Raw genomic sequence first — 23,909 nt, forward strand, 5'->3', positions numbered from 1 at the left:
ATTTTTCACGACTTTTCGAAAATAGCAGATCTACAAGCTACGAGCTTGTAGATCTGCTATTTTTCAATAGCTAAAGTATAACAAATCAGGGGTTCCCGTCCTGAATGGATTAACTTCTATAGTCATGTGACTTTCTTTCTTTCTTTTTTTGTCGTTTCGGGGGAACTTTTGGACGATGTTTGGGGTGAATTCAGGGATTGTCGGTGAAAAGTTTTCTCGAAGGTTACATATCTGGTCAAATCATTTCATATGTGAATAATATGTACTTAAGAGAGACGTTAAACATCTGGTACTAATTCCATCTCCTCTCTGTCCTTGAAAGTCTCAATATAGGTTGTTTTTTTTTAGCATTCGAACACAGTGAGGAATCTTGATGTGAATATCATTTACAGAGGGTGAAGGAAATAGTCACACACACACACACACACACACACACACACACACACACACACACACACACACACACACACACACACACACACACACACACACACACACACACGCACGCACGCACGCACGCACGCACGCTCGCACGCACACACACCAGCCACACACCAGCAGTCCTGTCCGACTAGCATCAGAAACCAGGGTAGTCACAATATGAGATAATCTCCACTCAAATGACCTCACAGCCATCCCACGCCAGACACCGAGTATAGGCCAGGGTCTATGTCTAAAACAGAGCGAAACACCTCCACACATACTCACACACACAGACAGACGCGCGCACACACACACACACACACACACACACACACACACACACACACACACACACACACACACACACACACACACACACACACACACACACACACACACACACACACACACACACACACACACACACACACACACACACACACACACACACACACACACACACACACACACACATGCGCACACACACACGTTTGTATTACTATTCCTGTGAGGACATCAACATTTTTGTTGTTGAAAATAGCCCAAAAAAAATGGCAGCTCTCCAGTCTCACAGCATGTCACGGCACGACGCATTGTGAACTCGTAGATTGGCCATTTTCCAGGCAGTGCACAACACTGGCACGCAGTGACGCAACCAAGCACGAATCAGGCAACTCCAACTCCAGTCCCTGAACCTAAACCTCTAAAAACATTTTCATAATTTTAAGCCTAACTTTAACCCATTCAGGCCTGACGTCGACATTTTTAAAAATGTCTTCTAAATCATGACAATTTTCTGAAAGATTTGAGGCACATTTTAACGATTTTCCAAAAAATTTTCAATAGCTAAATTATAACATAATGTATGTAACACCAAAAGGGGTTCCCGCTCAAAATGGGTTAAAAATCGTATTAAAACCAAATAAAACAACGATTTACCGTTTAGTCCTCACAATGTCTATTATTTCTCAAATTCTTACTACACTTGTGGGGACAATTGGCCCTCACGAGTATAGCAGCACACACACACACACACGCGCTCTCACTCACACACACACACACACACACACACACGCACACACACACACACACACACACACACACTCTCAGACGCGCACACACGCACACACAAATTGTGGTTTCCTGTCTGGTGTGTCCTTCTCCAGCCCACGCTCCATGGTTAGTGAGGTCTCCTAGATGGATTCTCCAGTCTGTTCGGGGGTGGGTTTGGGGGGGTGTGGGGGTTGACTCCGTCAGACTGTGGCTGTGGCTTAGAGGCTGTCTGTGACCCGCTAACCCCACACCTTGCAGGCTTTCCCTTGACTGACCAAACACTCACACTGACTCGCTGAGGTTATGAATTGGCAACAGGGTAGGTGAGAACTGAACTGAACGGCTCTCTGAGAGAAAGAGGCTGTGTGCTTCATCTCCACACGGCGTTTTGAACCGTGCCCTTTTTTCCCATGAAGGTGTGCCGCCAACAATAAATTACTTCTATGGGACTTCATTACCACTTCGTGGCTTTAACCCATTTTGACCCGAGATCAGATTCTAAAAATGTCTGTTTGAAAATGACAGTTTTCTGAAAAAGCTATGTTTCTATGTCAGTCGTTCTTCGATTTTTCAAAAATAGTAGACCTACAAGCTCGTAGCGCGCCACTCGGTGGCGCGCTATGAGCTTGTAGATCTGCTATTTTTCAATAGCTAAAGCATAACATAATGCTAACACCAAAAGGGGTGTTTTTCTTTTTTTTTGTATCACTTACATTTTTATTAATTTTTAAACAATGACAAAAGAAAGAAAAAAAAACATACAGAAAAGGAAACGTACAGTGCAAACAGACAAAAATTAAATAAAAATAAAATAAAATAAAATCGACATTGCGTGTTACATTACTTGCATTAATGCATGTATTGTCCATTTCAACCATTTATCGTCCATTTGCTGTTCCTGTAGTCGCAAGCGATGTGTCAGTTTCTCCATAAGATATATGTCCTCTATCACCTCTTCCCATTGCCCCCGATTTGGAGGTTCTATCTGGCCCCATTTCCTTGTGATAGCTTTCTTTCCTGCCCTTTTGGTGTTTTTTTATCCCCCGATTTTGCAACCCATTTTTTTCACCCAGTGTCAATTATCTAATAATGTAATCCTGGGCGCTACACTTCCTCTGCCAACCTGGGGTGGGAGGGCGGTGGACTGACCTCATGCTTCCTCCGATGCATGAGGATGCGCGTCTGAGGAGTCCAAGCTGCTTCTTTTCACCTGGCAGGGGGGAGTTTCCCCGGCTGGACGTACCGACTGTACATGTTGTAGTTGGTGCACTCCTTTTTCCATCCACACCAAATCTATTTGCCAGAAATAGCTGCTGATCTACAAGCTTAACCCCTCAAAAAGAGTCACTCACACTACTGCTTTTTTTTGACAAATTTCAACATACATACATTATATATTTCCCCCATGCAGGCATGCAGAACATTACAGTATGTTGAGGTTCAGGTGCTAAATAAAATGGTACAGATCTGCTTATTGGATAATCCACATTGGTATAATGATATAACCAGAGCCATCTAATAGAAGAGTTACGATATAGAGGGGGCAGAAACAGAGCGCTCGAGCGCTGCTCATGCAGCCTGAACTGAGACAAGCTGGAGTTGGAAATACATTGTTTTCAACGAGGGCGGCGCAAATAAGAGCTATTTTAAGCATGTGTGCAACATGACAACTGTTTTAAAGTATTGTACAGTAACAACTAAAGTCTCTGTAATGTTTATGTTGTACTATTACTACAAAACAATCTAAACTAAAGGGATTTAAGATCATCACATTAAAGCTGGGCTGTTGCCTGAGTCCAATGCATTTCTGCCTACTTCCGGCCCAGGACTTGTCCCAGTTGGTTGTACCCATTCTCAATAGAAGTCTATGTAGGAGAGCCGCCATTGGACTGGCCTCATGAAGTGAACTCTGTCTATATCTATAAGGCTCAGGGTAAAACTAAAGAATATGGTGGGTCTCTCAATCCCCTCACTCCACCGTTATGTGTCAACCTATCTTAAATCATACAGCAATCAGTTGATATTGAAAGGAACCTGAGGTGCAAGTCTGTGTGTGAGGGTGCCAATAGGGGGACGCCAGAGGTGTGTGTGTGTGTGTGTGTGTGTGTGTGTGTGTGTGTGTACTGTGTATGTGTGGTGGTGGTGGTGGTGGTGGTGGGGGGGGGGGGAGGGGGTGTAGCTGTTATATTCGACTTAGTCCACATGCCTTGTTGTCGGGCAGATTCTGAGACCACCGTCTGTGATGGTGACATTAACTTAGAAATCAGGGTGCGGCCCGCATGCAGCTCGCATTTAGCTACTGCTGCTGCTGTTGCTGCTGCTGCTGTTGTGCATAGGTGCGCGCGCGCGCGTGTGTGTGTGTGTGTGTGTGTGTGTGTGTGTGTGTGTGCAATCTGTGCATGCGCGTGTGCGTCACACGGTGTGAGTGTGAGTTGTAGGGGTGAAAGAGGGGTGCAACCTGACCCCCTTTCCTACTTTAACTTCATCCATGTTCTCTCTCGCTCTCTCTCTCTCGCGCGCGCACCTCTCGCACACGCACACACGCAGGCACAGGCGCGCGCACGCACACACGCACGCACGCACGCACGCACGCACGCACGCACGCACGCACGCACGCACGCACGCACACACACACACACACACACACACACACTGGGACAGTTGCCATGCTCTCTCCCTGTGCACCAAAGGAAAAGGTTGAGTCTAAAAAAACTTTCTCCCCTTCGTTTCTTCCTTTTTCTCTCTCTCTCTCTCTCTCTCTCTCTCTCTCTTTCTCTCTCTCTCTCTCTCTCACCCCATCCCCCCACCCCCCCCCCCCCCCCCCCCCCCCCCCCCCCTCCATTTCTCTCTCCCTCTCTCGGCCATACATTAAAAGTCCTGCCAGGCTCCCTGGGGTCATCAACTCCAACTCCAACCCCCCCCCCCCCCTCGCTCCGCTTCCTCCCTCCTTCCCTGGACTAGTCGACAGGCTGGAGACTTCAATCATGACCCTGTTGGACCAAGAAGCACGGGGGGGGGGGGGGGTGAGTGCGTGCGTGTGCGTGCGTGCGTGAGTGCGTGCGTGAGTGCATGCGTGCGTGCGTGCGTGCGTGCGCGTTTTAAGGGCCATCCACACCAAACACCATATATCGTTCACCACGGGCGTGCAGGACTCTAATTGAGTATGAATTATTACGATCATATTTGGAGTGCTTGGTTTGATGGTTGGCTACAGTGTCGTCAGTTAACTCCAGAGTTAAACTAAACCTGGAGGGTTTTACTGTGTGTGAATTGCATCCAATGAGGACTCCTGTTTACCTCCGTCAGCTAAAATGTACACGTCTTATGATTGATGATAATTTTGTCCTGGAGATTTGTTGCGACCACAGGTCGCATTTACTATGAAATCGTGCATTTCCCGTCAGTCAGTCAGTTACTCAGTCAGTTGTTTGGTTGGTTGGTCACCCCAGGCATGACCATATATGGTATCGTGACATCACATGACATAATCAGGGATCGTCATCAATATTAAGCCCATACTGTATATGGGAATGCCCATATATATTGGCCAGAAACTGTACATCTGACCTCAAACCTCAAACCTAGATCTCTATATATGGAGCTGACCTGTTCTGTCATTCCATATGTTGATCCTACCCCACCCGTCCTTCCTCTTCAATGTCTCCCTTTTGACTGATACCTGTCCATTTAAGCTCTAGACGAGCCTGCCCCAAAGTTATTAGTGCAGCCACGCCCGGCAGCCGTCAAAAACTAGTGTTCTCAACAGGCCCGAAAATTAAGGCTCGGCCCTACCTGGGCCCTCATCAAACCCTTTACACTCAGTACACTGCCCCCGCTGCCACCCTTAGATCTCCATATATGGAGCTGACCTGTTCTGACATTCCATAATGTTGATCTGATAACATCAAACCCTGTACACTCAAGACATGCTCCATATATGGCCAGTACAGAATTCATTCCATATGTTGATCTGACCCCCCCATGCCAAAACGCCAGCGCTCGCCCAGCAGTCTGCCGCCATCACCCAGGTGGATGCGTGCACGCGACCTCGCCCTTTTGGGGTGAGGTCGCATCTCGCCCTCAGGCGTCTTACTGGTATGAATTTGTTGAATTGAAATAAGTTAATATGAACACTGGGGGAGATTGACGGTTCATTGCATATTGCTGCCGCTAGGTGGCAGCATAAGCACACCTAAGGAATGCCACCCGTCCGCCACTGTATCCTTTTGAGATACAGCGCTTTGAAAATCCTGTTATAATGGAGGCTCAATGGAGCTGGATTTAAAAATCCCATAGCTGGTGGGGACGGAGACTCCATACTAACCGGAGCAATGCTAAAAAGGTAAACCGACGGTCGCTGCTTCATATATGGAGGATACGGTTGTCTACGAATATACGCGTAGATAGCACCAGTAGGTACCGATAGCCTAGCTACGTTTATAAACGTAGATAGCAACGAAAAGGTTAAACACTTATAACCTTATTTATGGCATGTTGTTGGTGAATATCGGCCTATACATACTGCTTGTATAGATCTAGGCTTTTCTCAGTGCAACAACACGCCGTACGTAATGAAGCACAAAATTAGCTCCCTATAGATAGATAGATTTCTTTAGATAGATTCTTTATTTTTGTGTCATGCACCCAAGGAGCCCAGCCCACATGGACTTATAGGACACACCACAAATCATTGCGTCAGTATTGCATTGTGGCCCAGGCGGTGGCGTAACCGTCTGGGCACCCGACTGGTAATCCAGTCGCAGTGTGCCGCGGGTTCGACTCCCGAGCCCGACACGGCCTTTACTGCATGTCTTCCCCCATCTCTCTCCCGTTTCCTGTCAGCCTACTGTCTGTCCCTTCAAAAACCAATAAAAGGCGTAAGCCGCAAAAAAATATCTTTAAAAAAAAAGAAAAAAGTATTGCATTGTGTACAAGAAACATTTTTTTTTTTTTTTTTTTTTTTTTACACAAACAAAACATTCTGCCTTTTTTCCCACGCTTTGCATAAAAAGTCTGCTAAAGCAAAAATACCTTTCCTAAAACAAAATTCCAACTTTTCGTAGTCCTCTAACCAGAAAAAGTTAACACAGATAGTTGTCATTTTACAAAATAATACATGTCTTAGTTCTATAATATAATGGGCAGTAAAACAAAAAATGAATTTCATTCTCAATTTCTTTCAAATCACACAGTAAACATACTCTGTCCTCCTCAGGAGTACCAATGAATCTACCCGTTTCTAAAGCTAATGGTAAGGTCCCAGAATGCAGCTGTGCACAAAAAGATCTCTGACTTTTGGATACATTTTGTGTAACATAAGGTTCAGGGCCATAATTATTTTTAATAAGACGATAATGTTCTTAGTTTTGGTTTGTACCATAAATCAACAGCCCAACTCTCCTTATATATGCAGACTCCCACATAACGACAGGTGTACGGTACAGTTAAAGCATAGAGACTCCCACATAACGACAGGTGTACGGTACAGTTAAAGCATAGAGACTCCCACATAACGACAGGTGTACGGTACAGTTAAAGCATGCAGACTCCCACATAACGACAGGTGTACGGTACAGTTAAAGCATAGAGACTCCCACATAACGACAGGTGTACGGTACAGTTAAAGCATGCAGACTCCCACATAACGACAGGTGTACGGTACAGTTAAAGCATGCAGACTCCCACATAACGACAGGTGTACGGTACAGTTAAAGCATGCAGACTCCCACATAACGACAGGTGTACGGTACAGTTAAAAGGACAACATTATAATGTGCTCATGCATGCAGCACTTAGGTTTGGCCTCAGGCTCCTTGTCATGATAGCACTCCCCGAGGACCCCAGACGGCAGGCCGGCCATCGACAGGCAGGCGGCCAAGGAGGACGCCTGACCATAACACAGATGACGGAGGGAGGCTAGATGTGGTGGGACTGGACTGGGCTGGACGGGGTGGTGGGGGGGTGGAGGCTGGGTGGGGGGGCCGGGGGGCCGTATCAGGTATCAACAGACAACCCCCCCTAAAAAGCCCCTGTGTGTGTGTGAGGTCTGCTGCTCCGTTTTGTTCCTTTTCCCCCCGCCCCCCTTCAGCAAAAAGCAAAAAGAGTTCTGCTAAATTATAAACATTATATTTACAGTTTAGTTTTTTTTTAATCATTTTCTTATCATTTAAAGCAGCACTATATGTAACGTTCTTCTACCTCTTCTCTTCCAAGTGCTGAAATGTCGACCGTCGAGCTAACTTGAGCATGCTTGCTCGCTCGGGGTATAACTTGAATCTTGACCATCAGGTCTCAAACATCGTGTCAGGGTCCTGTGCCTGAGACAGTGAGACATGGTGTCAGGGTCCTGAGACAGTGAGACATGGTGTCAGGGTCCTGTGCCTGAGACAGTGAGACATGGTGTCAGGGTCCTGTGCCTGAGACAGTGAGACATGGTGTCAGGGTCCTGTGCCTGAGACAGTGAGACATGGTGTCAGGGTCCTGTGCCTGAGACAGTGAGACATGACCAACAGGGTCCTGTGCCTGAGACAGTAAGACATGACCAACAGGGTCCTGTGCCTGAGACAGTGAGACATGACCAACATGGTGTCAGGGTCCTGTGCCTGAGACAGTGAGACATGACCAGGGTCCTGTGCCTGAGACAGTGAGACATGACCAGGGTCCTGTGCCTGAGACAGTGAGACATGACCTGAACATGGTGTCAGGGTCCTGTGCCTGAGACAGTGAGACATGGTGTCAGGGTCCTGTGCCTGAGACAGTGAGACATGGTGTCAGGGTCCTGTGCCTGAGACAGTCAGACATGGTGTCAGGGTCCTGTGCCTGAGACAGTGAGACATGGTGTCAGGGTCCTGTGCCTGAGACAGTGAGACATGTCAGGGTCCTGTGCCTGAGACAGTGAGACATCGTGTCAGGGTCCTGTGCCTGAGACAGTGAGACATGGTGTCAGGGTCCTGTGCCTGAGACAGTGAGACATGACCAACAGGGTCCTGTGCCTGAGACAGTGAGACATGACCAACAGGGTCCTGTGCCTGAGACAGTGAGACATGACCAACAGGGTCCTGTGCCTGAGACTGTGAGACATGGTGTCAGGGTCCTGTGCCTGAGACAGTGAGACATGACCAGGGTCCTGTGCCTGAGACAGTGAGACATGACCAGGGTCCTGTGCCTGAGACAGTGAGACATGGTGTCAGGGTCCTGTGCCTGAGACAGTGAGACATGACCAATTGACACTAAATTCTAAATGTCTTAATAGAAGAGCAGGGAGACAAAATCCAACCAACCCATTTGTAAGTTATATTTGTATTACAACTTTGACGGCTTTATATTAATATATGACATATACCGAGGCTGCCGGGATGGTTTAATTATACGCCTAAGTATTTGCGCCTTTGATCCATGAAAATCAGCTTGAAAACACTCCAATGATTTGTTATTGAGCCGACAAAAAAGCCACTTCCGTGATCCGGGTCGTAGACAAAGAGCAAAGCGAGCTAAGATTGTCCCTTGCCTACACCCTCGTTCACTTTGCATTGGACTCAGTTTCCCAGAAGCCCTTGCAAGCCAGTGGTTGGTTGATTTCCGGTTATGTCGTCATAACGCGTCCGCCTCGTCACCACCAGGTCCGCGACAAATCCGCTATTTCTTTTAAAAATGTAACGGCGAATTAAACGCATAAAACAAATAGCGGGTTTAGCGTATTACGAAGGGGAAGAACATGGATTAAATAGTGTGGAACGCGGGTTATGCAGTCAAGCTGTTTAACATACTCCATACCATACAGAATGGACACAATGTTATTGTATTCATTAAAAAGGTTACATAGTAAGGCTTAAATTATGTTTATTTTTTTGCCCTACAAATTTAGAAATTGTATAGCAAAAACATTCATTCGTTAATTATAACATGCCTCACAATCATATATTTTGTTGGATTAAGATCTGTAACTTGTTACATCACTAACTACTCACTGAGTCACTGTAATGAAATTACTTATTATTTTTGCGACTCCCTCATTTAAGCTCATATACTGTGTAACTTTTGGCGACACTGCTATAGCTTCATTACAGTGTGTCTATATGGTGAGTTAGAACCGCGATTCCCAGAATTCAATTCAAAACTAAACCACAGAAGAACCCTCCAAATCCAAAGATTGATTGATTGATTGATTGAAATATGTATTAACAGTTTGCAGAATTACAGTACATTTCAAGCACAAACTCAATACAAAGACTGTTAACTGTGAGCGGACGACCCAATTAAGCATTACACTTGTTTACAAGAGGGTCCACCATGTCCAATTCATCAAAACATTTAGAGACGTACAAATAGACACTTCTATATAGACAAAGAACAGCTGCAGGGCCCTTTGGAATATAGGACATTTTGGAACGTAACAATGTTGTCAGAAATGGTACAGTATGTATTCATTTTAAATTACATTAAAAAAAACCATTTCTGGTACATTCCGCTTATACTTGGGGGAATTGTTTTGTGTTGGAGGGGCAGAGACGTTTAGAAATGTTGTCAAAAAAATAAATGTATGTGGAAATATTATTGTTAAAAGTAAAAAATATACCAGTGAAAGATTGTATATCAAATTACTTTTGTTTAATTGATTTGAAAATGTTATACACGCTATGACATACAATTAATGGTTATGAACAGAAAAAAAGGTGAAAGAAAAAAGAAAATAGGCCAAAGAAAAATGTTGACCAACTATTTTAAATGAACAGAGAATTGTACAGTGCAGGCATATATATATATATATATATATATATCGCCAAGCCTGAATGTACAGTAAGGCACTGTGTGGTCTGATTAAAATCTATGTCCTTGCTCTGGCCTCTCATTTCAAAACCTGAACAATGAATCAATGTCTCTGAACCCACAGCTCATATTCACATTATAAATGATATCACTGCACTATTTAAAGCAGGTGAAGTAATTGTGGAATATGCACATTAATATTTGATATTAGGATGTCAGTGTGGCAAGACAAATACACCCCTACCACCCCCCAAGTTCTTTCTGTCTTCTCTCTCTCTCTCTCGCACTCCCTCTCCCTCTCTCTCTCTCGCACTCCCACTCTCTCTCGCACTCCCTCTCCCACTCCCACTCCCTCCCTCTCTCTCTCTCTCTCTCTCTCTCTCTCGCTTTCTTTATCCCATTTACACCTGAGAAATTCTAAAAAATGTCTTCGAAATCTTGACAGTTTTCTGAAAACCCTGTTTCTATGTCAGTGGTTCTCAAACTATTTCATGTCAAGGACCCCCAAAATGATGATGTATTTGCGGACCCCCATCTCAAAATATGTTGTTCCAGGGACCCCCCAGAAGCAAAGATACGAGTTAAAAAAGTTTGCACTGAAAGAATATATATTCAAAGATTTGTGCCACATTTTCACCATTTTTCAAAAATAGCAGATCTACAGGCTCGTAGCGCAGCACTCGGTGCCACGCTATGAGCTTGTAGATCTGTTATTTTTCAATAGCTAAAGTGTAACAAAACCCTTCCATTCTGGGGTTCCCGCCCAGAATGGGTTATTTCTCTCTCAGTGTTTGAGAGTGTGTGTGTGCGTGCGTGCGTGCGTGCGTGCGTGCGTGCGTGCGTGCGTGCATGCATGCGTGTGTAATTGTGTGTCGTGGTGGTGTAAGTGTGTGAGTGAGTGACAGTATACTCAATGGTCCTGGCGGGTAATCTAAACCAGGTCACGAATGACAGAGACGCACAAAAAGTGCAAGAAAAACAACAACATATTTCATGTGCCGCGTCCCACTTCACGCCATTGTTACTATCGGGGCTGGCAGGTCAGAGAGAGAGAGAGAGAGAGAGAGAGAGAGAGAGAGAGAGAGAGAGAGAGAGAGAGGCGAGCTTGATGGAGCAGGAGGGGATGAAATTACACCTGTTCTGGTGGCTGCCTAACGACTTTGAAATGCGAGTGGACCTCTCTCTCGCCGCCAAAATCATTTTCCCAACAATACGACCTGATCTTTAAACAAGCAGAACTGGGTCGTCGCTGACGTGACGCGGCGGCGACGGCCACACGCCGTCCGGGGACAGTCAGTCACCTTCATGGCGGTGTCGCCACCGCCAGAGATATAGCAGATGTACAAGCTCACGATACGATACGTCCGCAATTTGCGCAGGGGTGTCCAAAGTGCGGCCCTGGGATGAATTCTATACGGCCCAAAGCTTCATACCTGAATTGTGTTATGAACGGCCCACCCAACAGTTTGGGACGTTTTTACATTCAAGTTTTTTAACCTGGGCAATTCCCAGAGTATAATTTGTCAGTGTTCCTTGTATTTCCGGTACCTTGCTCGTCTGGTTACATTTGCTAAAAGGCTGAGTTACACTTTTTGTTCACAGAACACACACCTGCAAAAGACCATTGATATTAAATATTGACGATAATAGTTAAATAGAATTGTTTAAATGCGATGCATAGGCCTATGTACAATATGTGACTTTGTTATTGTCCGAAGGTACATTATGTCATCAGATGTAGTTGGCCCTTGGGTGTTTTCATATTTTCTATTATGGCCCCTCTGAAAAGAGTTTGGACCCCCTGGTGTAAAGCAGGGACGTGCAGAGAGTGTTAGAGGGGCAGGGGCTAAAAGCCCGTAAGAGGGCACTTTTTGGCCATAAAAATAGCAAAAATAGCAGATTTACAAGCTTGTAGATCAGCTATGTTCGGGGCGCAACCCAGCATTATTTAGCTATAGAGATGCGGTGTATACGACATGGATTTCTAAACAAAGTTGTTCAACGCAAAATAATGTGTTCAAGTTCAGGAGACTTCGGAAAAAAAGCTATTCTCCTGAAGGAGTGGCATTTTGCATTTCTTTCACCATGTAGTAAATGCTGCATTCATGGTCTGGAAAGGGCAGTTGTTTTACAGACGGGTAAAAGGGCAGGGGCTGAAGCCCCCTTTGATGACTATGTGTGCACGTCCCTGTTGTAAAGGCTTTGTGGGTTAGTGTTCGTGTGGTCACGGTTGTGCTTTATTGTTACAAAAGGAAAGGAAAGGAAAGAAAAGGAAACAGGGAAAAACAAGAGCAAAAATAGTCCGTAGAACCTGCATTTCATATCAGTCAGTCACACTGTCAGTCTGTCAGTCACGCCTCGTGACACGCTCCATATATGGCCGTCTCCATGAAGATCACGACACTGACTACATCAACCCTGGACTGCCATACATGGAGAAAACTGGATCATCACCTAGATCTGCATATATGGAGCTGGCCAGCAACTCTACATCCGACCTCACGGACACCATGTTGATATGACCTCATCAAACCCTTAGATCTCCATATTCTGTATGGAGCTGACCTGTTCTGACATTCCATTTGTTGATCCTTCCCCACCCGTCCTTCCTCTTCGATGTCTCCCTTTTGACTGATACCTGTCCATTAAAACTCTAGACAGGCCCGCCCCCCAAAGTCATCCTGGCCTTACTAATTAGCACACATTTTACGCCCTATCTGGCCCGAAAACGTTTAAAACAAAAGGTCCACATAATGGGCATTCCCAGACCTCATGGGGCGAGGTCGCTTCTGTGTGCGTGTTCATATTTTATGAGAAAAAGGTATACATGCCTCTAAAAAACAGAACTTCATGCATCATGGTCAATATTGTAATGAGCCACATCGATTCGACACACACACACACACACACACACACACACACACACACACACACACACACACACACACACACACACACACACACACACACACACACACACACACACACACACACACACACACACACACACACACACACACACACACACACACACACACACACCCCCTAAAGCGATGTCCATGTCCAGTATTGTTTCTAATTAAGTCTCATTCCCTCTGACTGTTGCCATATGGTTACTGTACACTTTACTCTCTGAACCACATCTGTTGTGTGTTAGAACACACACACACACACACACACACACACACACACACACACACACACACACACACACACACACACACACATACTGTCCTTATACCAAGCCTGGGTGGCCACTACAGCCTAGTGCATGCTTGCTCACCTGTGCGCGGGCGCGCGCACGCACACACGCACACGCGCACGCACACACGCACACACACACACAGTAGAGTAGCATTTGACTCACCGTGTGTTCTCCGAGGTCCTGTGAGGCCTCCATGGTTTCTGGAGCAGCCACTCGTCGTCACCTTAAAGGGATTAAAAGAAAGAAGAAAAGACAATAAAATAAGCTGGAAAAATACATTAAAACGTCCGTCCATCCAAATCCAAATCCATTCTTGTTGGCGCCTACAGTCAGTGTAAGGTATATGCACTGGTTTACCTGTTGGCCACACAGAACAGCCACTTGAACCCTCCAGTCTTAAGAGAACCGGGCTTGAGTTACAGCTGTAATCGGACCGCTATTTTTTCCCCTCCCGTCTCTTCGCCAGAAACAGCCGATCTACAAGCGCTTGTAGATCGGCTGTTTTTTGGCTAATGTCCCCCCCCCCCCCCCCCCCCCCGTATATCTCTGTTGTCGGGAGGAAACCTCATAACTCCAAAATGTCCATTTTTCAGGAAATTAAAAATATACATTTTTCAGGAAATAAAGAAAACATTATATTTTTAAAACAAAGCAATACAGCCTCATCAAAGTTGGTGTTGTAACTTTATATATCGTCAATTACTTCCATGAAAGGGGGGGGGAGGTGGTGGAGTTAGCTGCTTTAGCAGACAGTTTGAGGGTCCAATGGAGTTAAGAGGTTTTGTCCAAAGCACTTTTTACTATGGTTCAATATTTTCGAAACAACACACAGACGTAAAGGGTGTTCAATAGCACTGATCAAAAACCTCAACAATTGAGTTATGAGGTTTCCTCCCGACAGCAACGAATTATAAGTGGTCAATACCCACTTTAGTCTAGTAGCCACCCCATAGAGCCCCATTGTGAACCCGGACATGTTGAGTACACCAAGGTTTTATGTTGGAAATGTTTGGTATGGATCCCCAGCATGTAGAAACTGCCGGATGCTAACTTGCATATGTTGAGAAATTTTCATAATTGGCATAATATGTGACCATACCAATTACAACCTATAGAAGGCAAAATATTCAAAATTTCATCATGCTTTATGTAGCATGTGATGTGTCAAACTAGGGGGTTTTCATGATGCTGAATCCATTCCAAGCATCATTGGGCTAAAAACGGCCAATGCCGTCATCACAAATTGATGATGTCAGCAAGTGGGCATGGCCGTTTTAAGCCCAATGAGTGTTTGTTTTTGCAAAACTAAAGCTTGGAATGGATTCAGCATCATGAAAACCCCTTGGTTTGACACATCACATGCTAGATAAAGCATTTCTAACATAAAACGTTGGTGTACTCAACATGTCCGGGTTCACTTTTTGGCTACTAGGCTACCTCATGCTAAAAAAGAAAAGAGGTTAACATCAGTGAAAGCCGCATCATGAAAGTTTTCATTGTGTGGCATATTAATTTCTTCCTTTATGACCAACTGTCTGCATGCCCCCCCCCCCCCCCCCCCCCCCCCATGCAGCCTGTCTGTGTGTCTGTGTGTCTGTGTGTGTGTGTGTGTGTGTGTGTGTGTGTGTGTGTGTGTGTGTGTGTGTGTGTGTGTGTGTGTGTGTGTGTGCAATTTACAGACGCTCTTAATCCAGAGCGATTTACATTAGGCAGGAACAAAAGCATGGGAATACATCAAATATATAAAATGCATTTATCAAGAAACATGCGTAAGCTAAGAATGTAACTAGAACATATCTATATAATGACACTATACATATTAACTATACATATATACTATACTATGCTATACATATGTACTATGATGTGCTATGACTATATACAATGCAATTATTGTGCAATTGTGCAATTATTGTGCTGTCTACATGACATGCTATGTGTGTGTGTGTGTGTGTGTGTGTGTGTGTGTGTGTGTGTGTGTGTGTGTGTGTGTGTGTGTGTGTGTGTGTGTGTGTGTGTGTGTGTGTGTGTGTGTGCAATTTACAGACGCTCTTAATCCAGAGCGACTTACATTAGGCAGGAACAAAAGTATGGGAATACATCAAATATCTAAAATGCATTTATCAAGAAACATGCGTAAGCTAAGAATGTAACTAGAACATATCTATATAATGACACTATACATATTAACTATACATATATACTATACTATGCTATACATATGTACTATGATGTGCTGTGACTATATACAATGCAATTATTGTGCAATTGTGCAATTATTGTGCTGTCTACATGACATGCTATGTGTGTGTGTGTGTGTGTGTGTGTGTGTGTGTGTGTGTGTGTGTGTGTGTGTGTGTGTGTGTGTGTGTGTGTGTGTGTGTGTGTGTGTGTGTGTGTGTGTGTGTGTGTGTGTGTGTGTGAGCAACAGGAGACAGTCAGACATGGGAGGGAAACGGTGGCGTTAAACTTCAACATATCATCTTCAGCCCAGGGTGAAGTAGAGAGATAATTGCAGAAGTAAATATCAACAATGAAAAGGGAGAAGTGTAAATAATATGGTTGGCTGGCTGGCTGGCCGGGGACAGACTCAGTCTGGTTAGTGTAGGCAGACAGTGAGTTGACCCTTTGACTGCCTGACAGGAGCAGCAGATGGCCAGGTATGTGTAATCGAGATGGAGAAGTTAAGGATTTTGCCGTTACGAACAAAAATGCTATTTCTCTGCTTTCCTATACGCGAGGAAGTGTAATCGCAAACCAAAACACAAATTGTACAGTAGAAAAACGAATAAAATGTTGTTTTTTTACGTGACATAAATGTTTAATTTGATATCTGTCGTTAGTTACTGCAATGTACTGTACTGTGAGATCTTCAACTCAGGAGAGATGATGTATCAGAAGCGTCTCAGTTTCAGTTTTGGCTGCTCATTTCCTTTGTGTCACCATGTGTGTCCTTTGACTTCTCTCTCCTGATTGGATCAAATTGGTATCCCGACCTGAAAATGCATTTACCGTTTACTAAAGGGTTAGTTAATGAACACTCTATAGCAAAGATTGCTATCAGAATATCAGGGCTATTCAGAAACCCGCCCACCAGTGACATCGATTTTGATTTGATTTTTATTATCGTGAGAACGATGGCTTCCATTTTCGCACTGCAACTTTTCAGGACTAGAAAGCCTGCAGTTTCTATTAGCTTGGATTCCCCATCGATGATGTCACTGGTGGACGGGTTTCTGAACTGCCCACAGCCCTCCTATGAGACACGGACTGAGTAGAAATTAATGGAGCCATTTTATGGTTGAAAAGTGGTATCCACACAACCTGTTTCCACTAGAGAGCTTTCTATTATCAAACCACCAACAGTCCAAATCTGTTTAAGATGCTACATCTGTGGTCCTCAGCTGAACTGGGGACACCCCAAAATAATCATATTTGAACTGGGGACACCCCAAAATAATCATATTTGAACTGGGACCTGACAAGCACTTAGAATTGTAGGAGTTGAGGCATTACATTTTGTTTCACTCCGTTTCACAGATAAATATTGTGATTTACAACCTCACAACGCCTCGCAACTCATGAGCTTGTAGATCGGCTATTTTCCACAATATTTATTATTTCCACTATTATATTATTTGACAATTTAGCCAATGTTTGATAATTTTTTAACTGGGGAACCTCATAGGGCCCAGGCAGGCCCGCTGAGGGCCTCGCTCTGGGGAACCTCACAGGGCCCAGGCCCGCTGAGGGCCTCGCTCTGGGGCACCTCACAGGGCCCATATGGCCCGCTGAGGGCCTCGCTCTGGGGAACCTCACAGGGCCCATATGGCCCGCTGAGGGCCTCGCTCTGGGGAACCTCACAGGGCCAATGGCCTGCTGAGGGCCTCGCTCTGGGGAACCTCACAGGGCCCATGGCCCACTGAGGGCCTCGCTCTGGGGAACCTCACAGGGCCAATGGCCCGCTGAGGGCCTCGCTCTGGGGAACCTCACAGGGCCCAGACAGGCCCGCTGAGGGCCTCGCTCTGGGGAACCTCACAGGGCCCAGGCCCGCTGAGGGCCTCGCTCTGGGGCACCTCACAGGGCCCATATGGCCCGCTGAGGGCCTCGCTCTGGGGAACCTCACAGGGCCCATGGCCTGCTGAGGGCCTCGCTCTGGGGAACCTCACAGGGCCCATGGCCCGCTGAGGGCCTCGCTCTGGGGAACCTCACAGGGCCCATGGCCCGCTGAGGGCCTCGCTCTGGGGAACCTCACAGGGCCCATATGGCCCGCTGAGGGCCTCGCTCTGGGGAACCTCACAGGGCCCATGGCCCGCTGAGGGCCTCGCTCTGGGGAACCTCACAGGGCCCATGGCCCGCTGAGGGCCTCGCTCTGGGGAACCTCACAGGGCCCATATGGCCCGCTGAGGGCCTCGCTCTGGGGAACCTCACAGGGCCCATGGCCCGCTGAGGGCCTCGCTCTGGGGAACCTCACAGGGCCCATGGCCCGCTGAGGGCCTCGCTCTGGGGAACCTCACAGGGCCCATGGCCCGCTGAGGGCCTCGCTCTGGGGAACCTCACAGGGCCCATATGGCCCGCTGAGGGCCTCGGCCTCGCTCTGGGGAACCTCACAGGGCCCATGGCCCGCTGAGGGCCTCGCTCTGGGGAACCTCACAGGGCCCATGGCCCGCTGAGGGCCTCTGCCTCGCTCTGGGGAACCTCACAGGGCCCATGGCCCGCTGAGGGCCTCGCTCTGGGGAACCTCACAGGGCCCATGGCCCGCTGTGGGCCTCGCTCTGGGGAACCTCACAGGGCCCATGGCCCGCTGAGGGCCTCGCTCTGGGGAACCTCACAGGGCCCATGGCCCGCTGAGGGCCTCGCTCTGGGGAACCTCACAGGGCCCACTGAGGACTCGCTCTGGGGAACCTACAGGGCCCGCTGAGGGCCTCGCTCTGGGGAACCTCACAGGGCCCATGGCCCGCTGAGGGCCTCGCTCTGGGGAACCTCACAGGGCCCATGGCCCGCTGAGGGCCTCGGCCTCGCTCTGGGGAACCTCACAGGGCCCATGGCCCGCTGAGGGCCTCGCTCTGGGGAACCTCACAGGGCCCATGGCCCGCTGAGGGCCTCTGCCTCGCTCTGGGGAACCTCACAGGGCCCATGGCCCGCTGAGGGCCTCGCTCTGGGGAACCTCACAGGGCCCATGGCCCGCTGAGGGCCTCTGCCTCGCTCTGGGGAACCTCACAGGGCCCATGGCCCGCTGAGGGCCTCGCTCTGGGGAACCTCACAGGGCCCATGGCCCGCTGAGGGCCTCTGCCTCGCTCTGGGGAACCTCACAGGGCCCACTGAGGCCTCGCTCTGGGGAACCTACAGGTCCCACTGAGGGCCTCGCTCTGGGGAACCTCACAGGGCCCGCTGAGGGCCTCTGCCTCGCTCTGGGGAACCTCACAGGGCCAGCTGAGGGCCTCTGCCTCGCTCTGGGGAACCTCACAGGGCCAGCTGAGGGCCTCTGCCTCGCTCTGGGGAACCTCACAGGGCCAGCTGAGGGGCTCTGCCTCGCTCTGGGGAACCGCACAGGGCCAGCTGAGGGCCTCTGCCTCGCTCTGGGGAACCGCACAGGGCCAGCTGAGGGCCTCTGCCTCGCTCTGGGGAACCTCACAGGGCCAGCTGAGGGCCTCTGCCTCGCTCTGGGGAACCTCACCGCTGCTGACAACGTGCCTACGTTGAAACGCTGAGATGCAACGTATCTGTGGTTCACACAGAACCCTGACTACCTACAGTGACATTTCTTCCCCTATACATTTCATTTATCTAACACATTTATCAATGATTAAGTGGGTTCACAGGTTCTCGGGTCAATGGTCAAACAGGTCAAACAGGTTTTTTTCCATGCACAGCACACGGACCTAAAGGAAAAGGTGTATTCAATCTAAAATACAATCAACGATCTATTGAAATTAATGCGGACGCATCGTGGTAATGAGAATTTCAGCAGAAAATGTTCAAATAACTTTCACGGTATCGAAATAATCCTCATTATACAAGAAAGAGAATAGGCTATACTACAAATGATATGCAATATTGTAATTTAATTATTACTGACTTTTATACTGAAAATATCACTGCTATTTAATTTATTTCATGAGAATCATGTGTGGATGCATATGCATGATGTGTTACAGAAGCAAGTCCTGGGAATCTTTCCATAAGGGTGATTCTACTACAAGCCCAGTAAACTGACCTTCTAAACAGCAGTAATCTATACTCGCAACATGCAGGACATCCAAGACCAAGATAATATGCTGTTTGTACAATTAATGAATCAATTTCTTGCAGCTGTGGGCATTTATGTATATCATAATCATAGCCTACGCCCTATACAGTATGCCTGTGTGCGTGCGTGCGTGCGTGCGTGCGGCTGCGTGCGTGCGTGCGTGCGTGTCTGTGCGTGTCTGTGCGCGGCTGCGTGTGTGCGGTGGACTCTGGCATGGACTTAAACTAACTGGCATCCTTTTAATTTTTCATAGCTTCGCCTGAAACCGAAGACAATAATGCGTCTCTCAGGCGAATTGATTTGTGCCCAAGACAACCCCCACCCCCCCTCACCCCACGCACCCTCCACCTCTCTCTGGCTCGCATGCTGGTTCGCTCTCACCTCTGTGGAGGACAGAAGTAGCTTAACCCATTTAGAGCGGGAAGCAATAGCATTATGTTATACTTTAGCTATTGAAAAATAGCTGATCTACAAGCTCATAGCGGGGCACCGAGTGCCGCGCTAAGAGCTTGTAGATCTGCTCTTTTTGAAAAATCGTGAAAATGTGGCAAATCTTTGAATATATATTCTTTCAGAGCGAACGGTTTTAACTCAAATCTTTGCTTCTGGGAGGGTCCCTGGAACAACATTCTCAAATGGGGGTCGGTGGCCAATTACATATCATTTTTGTGGTCCTTGACATGAAATATTGAGAACCGCTGATATAGAATCATAGGTATTTCAGGAAACTGTCAGACAATTTTTTTAAATTTCGACGTCAGGTCTAAATGGCTTAAGCAGGACATCCCATTCTATCTGATAGAGGCTTTAATCTCCCCTTCACGTTTTATTCCCTCCCGCCATGGCTCTCAAAGCCCGCGGAACGGTTACCCGACCCCCTGCATGCGCTGCAACCAATCAATACCGCCCTGCCATTTCCGTCACAATCCCAGAAGAGAGAATTATATTTCTCACTCTGCCCATTGACAGCGACATGGAAGAAGAAACACATATGGGACACCGTGCAGCCGTAGGGGAGAGGAGAGGAGAGGAGAGGAGGGTTCCAAAGTGGACTCGATCGGGGGCTTACATATCTACGCTGTGGTAATTTCACGCCATAAAAGCCGGGGAGAGTAGAATGTTGAACAAACCGCATGATGCCTATCAACATGGGTCTCAATTATACCGCATATACTCACATGGGCTGATCGGTTGTATAGTGTAGAATGAAAAGGGTTATTAATTAAATTATGATATTAGCCTATTAGGGCTATATCTTGCGCCACCCCTTAACCTTTATCCCTAACCTTATTTGCCATTTTTTTTCATTTAAAAAAACTTTTTAAAATAGTTCAAATAGCTGATCTACAAGCTCACAACATGTAGAACTATTTTAAAATTATTTTCAGAATAGTAAAACAAATAAGTTCAAGTAAATTCTGTCATTTAAAACGTTTTCTATATATGGGCTCCATCTTGCTGCAAGATGGAGCCCATATATAGAAAACGTTTTTAATGACAGAATAGTTTTAATTGAAATAAGGGGGAAAAGTGAAAAATTTCAGTCATGCACTACAGTCAGTGTATAGAATGAAAAGGGTCATTCATGGGATTATGATATTAGACTGAAAACGTTTAATGACAGAATCGTTTCAATTGAAATGGGGGAAAAGGTGGAAAATTGTCAGTGGGGGTGAGGGGGTGAGGGGGGGCGTTCCAAAACGCTCTGGCATGTATAGAAGGCACGTCTCAAAATACCATTCCGCATGAAGTGCCAGTGTGTCACCACCCACACGGTTTACTGCTATTGTCATAAAGACATTTCAGGCGTTTACTACTATAAGGGCCGCACTATTTTCGGCAGCGATACTGACGGGCAGACGACTTTCATTTGTGGAACTCAAAATGCACTGCGTAAAAATATAGCCTACTAGTATCTGTGCGTAATTATCGTCAATGATGCTGGACATGACCATGGGCCAGAAACATGTTATTAAGAATATGAGGAAAATTAAATGGCGTGGTAAACATGCAGTCAGAACATGACATGTTTGTGTTTTCTTTATAGATCTTGCACCATAACATAAGCTATTATGTGTGTTCAGTGGACGTTTTTTTCTCGTGTAATTTCCAATGCGAAAGCGGTGTAGGCCAATAGGCAGCACCTGCAGCCACTTTGTTCAGCGACAGCGATGCTAATTGGCAAAAGCAAGAATGAGAAGGAAAAAAAGCTTCCTCTAAAAAATGTACAGTAGCCATGTACTTTTTGGCTGGAAACACTTGAAATAGGCCTATATACAGACGCAAATATGTCATGCGTAAAGTGCATGGGAGTCTCCAGATGAGTCCAGAATATTAGACCTATACTACTAGACCACTTAATCATTATTATCCGAATAGCAATATATCCTTAACTGCCTATTGAAGGCTGCTAGTTAAAGTTGACAAAACACAAAACAAAAATCTGTTTAGGGTTATAAGAACACTAAATTAATTCAGGGTGAAACATGAATCGACTCGAACCCCCCGTCGTCCATGGATCAATATTTTCCACGCGTGATTCACAACTTTCACTATATTTCAAGTCACCGACTCACCGCAGATATATCTTATCTAGGCCTATATTCCAAAATGCACATGCTGGAATTGATTAATCAAATTGTGGCCTGGCTGGCTGTCCACTTAAAACCGAGAATAATTCACCATAATAACCAATTATGGGACTTGTCATTTAAACAAAATCTAAACAAAATCAAACCCCATGCGTGTGTCCATCTCTATGCGAGTTGGTTAACTATGAGTCCTTATGTGAAATCGATCCTGTATGGATTACTTACGGCGGAGTAGGACTATCAGATTTTGAGCCGACGACGCGTAAACTTGTCATGTGTCGTTATTAGGGGGCAGGCCGATGGCCAGGGCCATTCAAGCCCTCTGCAGCCCGCCCGGGTGGCGTGGCGTGGCGCTGTGTGAGTGTGTGTGTGTGTGCGGGGATAAGATTCCCATTTCCTAACATATCAAATATAAACACAAACTCCACGTGGGGATGGGAATTACGACGCGCGGAGGAGAGTGAGAGAGACCCCACCACACACACACACACACACACACACACACACACACAATTAGACGTATGGCGCGGTGACGGTGCATGTTCTTAAGTTCTGCATCAGAGCCGCAATAATTCATATAACAGGCAAGGGAAGCGGACAGGACACATATGACACTTAAACCACAAAATGTCAAGGAAAAGTAGCCTATAATTAAGTGACAGACCTAGCAGTGAAATACCCTAAAAACAATATTATATTTGTGATATTGAAAAAGTATATAGTGTCAAAACTGACCATTATTTAGGTGTAGCCTTTTCATTTTCAATGACAGCCTATAGTACATAGTGAAGGAATTTAAGTCAGATAAGTTATCTAAAGTTATCAGATAAGTAGGCTATATATAAAAAGTCAGGACGTTCGGTTAAACCCAACACTTTAGAAGATATAAATATTAAATCATCCCAGGAATTCCATTCCAGGCTTTAAATCTGTAAACCCAAATTGCCCAATATAGCCTCAATGTTCCAATTAGCTTATAATATAATATATCATTAAATTGTTACACAGAAAAATCTATATAGTTATGCACATTATTATTATCGCACAATACTGTGTATACTGTTTGTGAATTGAAGTGAAGTTAAAAACATACCCAGAGAGAGAAAAAAATCTGTTTTCGCACCTCCAAAAATAAAACCAAGCCAATTTTCTCTTCTCACTCCTTGGAAGTGTTCATGACAGAATGAAGTGCAGAGGCTTTGCTAAAAGCGGAGTGGAGAAGTGGACAGACAGACAGACAGACTGCTCTGCTCTCTGCTCCGTGCTGCGGCTGCTGTCACACTGACTAGTTCACAAACTTCAACCCCTGGCCATTGCCAGCCAGCCCGGGTGGCCAGAATAACAACAAACAACACTCGAAAAGTTACTACTTTAACACGCGCACAAATTAACAAACTTCTTCCTAGCGGAGCCGTGGTGTAGTAGTGTGGGAGAACCACTTAACGCTATTTAAACCGACAGCTGCATGGGCGACTCTCCGGGAAGAAAAAAGACCATTATATTGAAGTCGTCGTCTTTAAGAGTTTTAAGAGCAGGGCTACATATTGTAGCATTAGAGAAACCGCAGCTAGTATATTATTGAAGACCCGACCCGTCTCCTGCAACGGTGTTGATCATTACT

At 46.2% G+C, this 23,909-nt stretch overlaps 1 protein-coding gene and 1 long non-coding RNA gene across 2 annotated transcripts in view; both read right to left on the bottom strand.

The window, feature by feature from the left end:
* The window catches only part of rps12 (ribosomal protein S12), a 131,958-nt gene that overhangs the window by 73,047 nt on the left and 35,002 nt on the right, over positions 1-23,909 (bottom strand). The gene's annotated exons all lie outside the window — the stretch shown is intronic.
* Positions 6,214-23,894, bottom strand: LOC306940411. Its single transcript, XR_013792012.1, has 3 exons — positions 23,382-23,894; positions 13,610-13,670; positions 6,214-6,332 (listed from the first exon to the last, which is right to left on the bottom strand). It is a non-coding gene; the product is annotated as an uncharacterized lncRNA (long non-coding RNA).

This window comes from Electrona antarctica (genome assembly GCF_951216825.1).
Source record: "Electrona antarctica genome assembly, chromosome: 17".
In the NCBI taxonomy this organism is placed as follows: Eukaryota; Metazoa; Chordata; class Actinopteri; order Myctophiformes; family Myctophidae; genus Electrona; species Electrona antarctica.